We start from the raw sequence: 5,840 nt of genomic DNA, 5'->3' as shown, positions 1-5,840 counted from the left end.
AACAACACAGAAAAGAATTCAGAAAGCTGTGTTTTTATCGGGCCTGTTCACTAGTGTGTCTGGGTTTACATCCTTCAAGGGCCAGGTGGGCTATTAGATTTGGAGTCCTGGATCAGTGGAGGGACAGAAAGCACTTCAAGTGCTTTTCTTATCACAAGTAAGCAGACCCTTACTCACCACATACTGGAGGTCTCACATTTTTTTTTTCTACATGAACTTTAAAACGTATTTTAAAATATCTATTATTTAAATTAGACTCAGCTAATGCTTGCAGAAGAGAAAGCTGGAAACAGATGGTGTTGGAAGACCAGTCAGTGACCCAGCTTCCAGGATGTAAATCCCAGCAAAGCATTTCTAAGGATGAACTGGGTCAGTATATACTCCACAAAAGGATGGTTCCAATTATAGGGCACCTTTCAGGAGTGCTGGCGGGGGGCTTCGTAGGACCCATGTGAGGTTGCCGTGAGGTTACCATGAGGAGCCAGTGAGCTGTGTGGGTTAGGAAAGTTGAAAGGGCCCATGCGGTGGTAAAGGAGGCTCCAGCATGAGTGAAGGTCTTTCCTCTGTGACTGGTCCTGTCCTTGTCTTCTACATCCCACAACTGAAGGAGGGACTCTGCCTGGGTTACGGCTGCCTGCCTGCAGCCTGGCATGAAACAGGGAATGGAGAAGGCGCTCAGTGAATACTTGAAGGCGGAAATGCAGTATTTTATTGTTTTCTATTATTTTCAATGAGGAGAAAAACGGTAGAACTCCTCTTGAAGTTCTCTTATCGGAACTTCCATTTTTGGGGATGAGGAAAGAGTCTCTCAGAATGGGTGGATGGCAGAGCCAAGAATTTTGATGCCAACTGTTTTGAAGAGTGTTACACTTCTGGAAAGTTGTATGGCTAGACTATGGGGCTTTTGCCTTCCAAAAAGTCGCCCTGAGTATAGCATTAGTTGGAGTCACACTCCCTAAGAATCTGATGTTCCCCTCCGGCCAATTCTGATTTGGTCTTGTGTGAAATTGCGGTGCTTGTGTTGCCACATGGGGGCGCCATCGCTCTTCTTTTGCCGTGGTGGCTGGTTCCGTGCGTAGATCAGACTTCACTCGTTGAGGAGTCCCACAAGTTTGGAGAACACAGCCAGCCACCTTTTCCTCTGGGTAGCTACAAGCAAAATAAGTATGGTTTAACAGAGTCCTCAAGCTAGCAAGCAGGGGCTCAAGCAAGAAAGTAGGCCTTTTGCTACTGACTTCTTAGGTCCTTACCACCCAAAGTATGGCATCACTGTTAAAAAGAAGAATCTTGGACTGATTCCAGACCTCGGGTAGATCCCAGCCTGGTGCTTCTCAGTATACCTAGGGATCTTGTTAAAATGCAGATTCTGATTCAGCAGGTCAGAGTGGGGCTGAAGAGTCCATTTTTTTTTCCTTTTTCTTTTTTTGAGATGGAGTCTCACTCTGTCACCCAGGCTGGAGTGCAGTGGCGCAAGCTCTGTTCACTGCAACCTCTGCTGCCCAGGTTGAAGCAATTCTCCTGCCTCAGCCTACCAAGTAGCTGGGATTACAGGCACCTGCCACCATACCTGACTAATTTTTGTAGTTTTAGTAGAGATGGGGTTTCACCATCTTGGCCTGGCTAGTCTTGAATTCCTGACCTCGTGATCCACCTGCCTTGGCCTCCCACAGTGCTGGGATTATAGGCATGAGCCACCGCACCTGGCGAAGAGTCCGTTTCTAACAAGTTCCCAGGAGATGCCTATCATGGACTGTGCTTTGAGAAAGACAACCTATAGGAGCCTCAGTTCCTTCGTCTGTAAAATGGGGGTAACAGCAGGCCTGTCCGGCATGTGAGATGATGGATGCGGAAGGCACTGAAGACAGGAAGAATAAAGGTATTGCTCACAACAGGTGTGTAACTTGCCCTTTAAAGTGCAAAGTAGCTGACCCAGACATCAGCAGTCCGAGTTACCGCAGCCTCCCGGCCTTTCTTGTCCTTATCCCACCAGGAGCCCAGGCTCCAGAGGAACAAGGTAGAAAGTCAACCTAAGAACTAAAGAGGTACTGCCCTCCCGTGTGACCTGGTCATAGTCCCTGGGTGGGGAGGGAGTGCTGCTTCCTGTCCCTGGGGTGACACATGAATCCACCTGGATGGAGGAACGGAGGTCCCTCTGTTCCTTTTGACTTGAGCCACTCCAGTGGACTCAGCGTCGTGTGATCCCATTAGTAGCCTCAGCAAGGAGCAGTAACAACACACTAACCCTGTTCAAGGTGGAGTTCTGTAGCTGTGGATAGAGACTCCTAGAAAGCAGCGATTTGCCTCTGAATCCTGGACATCTGTTGCAGAGAAGTGAGGAAGAGCTTCAGAATACCTGGGTTCCGTGTGAGGCTCCTCAGGCCCAGTTTTGTTTCCTTGCCTAACTTGTGGTGGAGAGGCCAAATATGCATGGCATAAAAGAGACAAGGCCTGGTGTGGTGGCTCATGCTGTAATCCCAGCACTTTGGGAGGCTGAGGCAGGCAGATTGCCTGAGGTCAGGGGTTCAAGATCAGCCTGGCCAACATGGTGAAACCCCGTCTCTACTAAAAATACAAAAAGTAGCCTGGTGTGGTGGCGGGTGCCTGTAATCCCAGCTACTTGGGAGGCTGAGGCATGAGAATTGCTTGAACCTGGGAGGCAGAGGTTGCAGTGAGCCGTGATTGCACCACTGTACTCCAGCCTGGGTGACAAAGCAAGACTGTCTAAAAAAAAAAAAAAAAAGGACAAGATTTCTTGGTGTATGAGGGTTCCCCCCTTCCTTTGAAGAGGATTGCCTCTTGGCATTCATTACTGTCTACAAGTTCTGTCTTGGTCATCTTGTTTTCCAGATTTCTATAATGCCCAATCCGGAAAATGGGCAGAAGAGACAACACAGGAGAGGCAGAGGAGAAAGGGTGGGAGGACTCTCACTGTGGACCAGCTCCCGGGCTCTCCTCTGAGGTAAAGCAGCGGCTGAGTGTGCATCTGAGTCCCCTGGGGACCTTGTTACACAGACGACTGGGCCCGCCCTCCAAGTTTCAGATTCCACAGGTCTTCAGTGGGGTCCTGGAGTTTCATTTCTAACAAGCTCCCAGGTGAACATGCTGCTTTTGTTCTGTGGATAGACAGTCTGAGTGACGGGTTAAAGGAGAAATAACTGGGACTGCTGATTAACATCACAAACAGCTGCGGGTGATGGAGGTTGTGGGCAGGAGGTGGGAAGAGCGAGGCTGAGTACAATGGTGAGGAGAGGGAGAGGCACAGTGTTTCTGAAGAAATGCCAAGGAAAGTTTGGTATTTCTCTGGAACTGTTTCTGACCACAGGACATTGTGTCTTGTGGGCTATGTGACTTGGCTCTAGCTTGGTTGTGGCCAGTGCTAGTATGCGGAGTGGTTCTTCTCCGGGCGACTGGCTTATCTCCACGGTGCTCCTGGCTCCCTGGTCTCGCCGGGTAGCTGGCAAGTCTGTGACTTCTTTATCCACATGTGTCTTTTTCCTGGCCAGGTGGAACGCTTCCCCAGGGTGGAGGAGGCATTTGCCAGGTTGAGGTCCCTTCTCTAATGGCACCCACAAGCCAAGCTGCAACTCTGTCTGCCCCTCTCCACCCCTGTCCTCAAAGTGGAGAATGGCTCTGTAACTTGGAGGGGCCCTCACAGCCCAGGGGAAAGGCCTCGGGGGGTCTCCCATGTCCACAGGTGAAACATGCATGTCAGTCAGTTTCCATTAAATCAGATCCAGCGCTTCAGCTTGCTCCACACAGCTTTTAAGGGCACTAAAAATAAGCCTTCAATTGGAGCTAACTCCTCAAGCAGCACTATCTGTTAATGAAATTGCTTCCTGTTAATTTGAGTTTACAGAATAAGTGGCGCCTGACAATCTGGCATGGCTGTCATGGCACCCACCCCCAGGAATGGGCTGCTGGTGGAGGACTTCACCTGGGAGCTGAGGACTTTCTGGCCTCAAGTGCTGTGGCAACTGAAGGGGACCCAGCGGTTACGACAAATGGGGAGCCTGGACTTCGTTTCTTGGCTTATTTGGTCCCTTTCGTCACCATTCTCTGAGTGGCCAGCTCTTAATCTAGCAGGGCTTGCAAGTAAATAATTAACAATCAGTGTGCAAGGTAGCAGTAAGAGAAGTACAAGGAGCTAGGGAGCAGCCTGAGGAGGTAGCCAGGAGCGGCGCGGGGGTCAAGGATGAATGTGTGTCGGCTACATAAGTGAGAGAGGGTTTGGTGAAGGAGCTGGAGGCAGAGGGGACAGCTGGACCACAGACGTGCGAGGAGCGACCAGTAGTCGGAGTGGAAAGCTCAGGGCAGAGAATGGAGACAGAGAAGGCTGACAAGATGCTAGCCAGGGCCTGCAGCACAGATGCTGTCAGTGGGTGAAGTCACATAAAAGGTTCCCCCACCTTTTTGCAGTCACTACTTGATATAGGAGTTGGGAGGATGCTGCTTTTGAAAAGGGGGCCTTGTGAAATTCAAGATGATAGACACCATCAGAGATGGGGTGATGACAAGCAAAGTCAGATTCTAGGAAAGGGCAAGGGGTGCCTGGCAGGGAGGAATCTGGCCTCATGATACAGGAGGGAGGAGGGCATCCTTACCCCTACTCCCGCAGCTTGAAGGCATCTGGGTGTGGGCATGGAGAGAGCTGGCCCCCAAGTCACAATGCCTTAGGCCCAGGCACCCTTGCTGGGGGGCACTGCTGCCTGAGTGTGGCACGCTTGAATAGTCAGGAGAATGGGTCAGGGAGTTGAGCAGGTGTAGCGCAGCTTGCGGGCTGCTTGCGGCTCTGGGGCCTGGCTGTGGAACCTGCTGATGCCTGGCACCCCTTGTCAGACACAGCAGCCAAGTCATCCATGTAAACAACATCTCAAGGAGGCCTGAAATATTTGGGGGAAGGAATTCCTGGAGCTCAGAACACTTGTATCTTTCATACTGAGACAAATGAAGGCTTCATTTGTACCTAGACAAAGGGCCTTGATTTTTTCCTTAGGGTATTGGTAAACCATGGTGAGTTTTTGTTTGGTTTTGGAGGTAGGGTCTCACTCTTACGCCCAGGCTGGAGGACAGTGGCATGATCATAGCTCAATGCAGCCTCAAACTCCTGGGCTCTAAGTGATCTTCCTGCTTCAGCATTCTGAGTAATTGGGACTACAGGCATGAGCCACCACGCCTGGACAGCCATGGTGAGTTTTAAAGCTAGGACACAGCCCTCCTCCTCCAATGCCTGGCCCTCAAGGGACAGGGAGTTGAGGGTGAAGGGGAAGGACTGGGTGGGTTTGCAGGAAGAGAGGCTTTTGTGAGGATGCAGGTGGTTTGGGATGAGGGCAGGACTAGGGGGCTCAGATGCTCACTGTAAGACATGCTGGCTGTTATCCTTGTTCAACCAGCCTCTCTCGTGTCTCACATTCTATTGTAAAATAGCTCTGGGGCTGACCTGTTCCTGGAAGGGTTGGCCCCCATTTATAATAGCAGCGATCAAGGCAGCTCCCAGACAATGCGTGACCTCACCTTTTCTCTGAAGCAAATAGGAAAGAAGAATAGGTCCATCCCTGATGGCAGAGGATACAGTCCAGCAGGGTCAGGGCCTGATAGTAGGGCTACTGTTCTTAGGAAGGACACACGGGGCCGGGGGCGGTGGCTCACACCTGTAATCCCAGTACTTTGGGAGGCCGTGGCGGTTGGATCACTTGAGGTCAGGAGTTTGAGAACAGCCTGGCCAATATGGTGAAACCCCATCTCTACTAAAAAGGCAAAAATTAGCTGGGAGTTGTGGTGCGCACCTGTATCCCATCTGCTCGCAGGCTAGGACATGAGAATTGCTTGAATCTGGGAGGTGG

The 5,840-nt window shown here is 50.9% G+C and overlaps 1 long non-coding RNA gene across 1 annotated transcript; it reads right to left on the bottom strand.

The window, feature by feature from the left end:
* Positions 1–686: 686 nt before the first annotated feature.
* LOC105531332 lies at positions 687–4,089 on the bottom strand. Its single transcript, XR_001004783.1, has 2 exons — positions 3,869–4,089; positions 687–1,149 (listed from the first exon to the last, which is right to left on the bottom strand). It is a non-coding gene; the product is annotated as an uncharacterized LOC105531332 (long non-coding RNA).
* Positions 4,090–5,840: the final 1,751 nt, after the last annotated feature.

The sequence above is a fragment of the Mandrillus leucophaeus genome, unplaced genomic scaffold (genome assembly GCF_000951045.1).
Source record: "Mandrillus leucophaeus isolate KB7577 unplaced genomic scaffold, Mleu.le_1.0 Scaffold88, whole genome shotgun sequence".
NCBI classification, from domain to species: Eukaryota; Metazoa; Chordata; class Mammalia; order Primates; family Cercopithecidae; genus Mandrillus; species Mandrillus leucophaeus.
The sequence above is the reverse complement of the archived record's forward strand: the minus strand, read 5'-3'. Positions and strand labels throughout refer to the sequence as shown.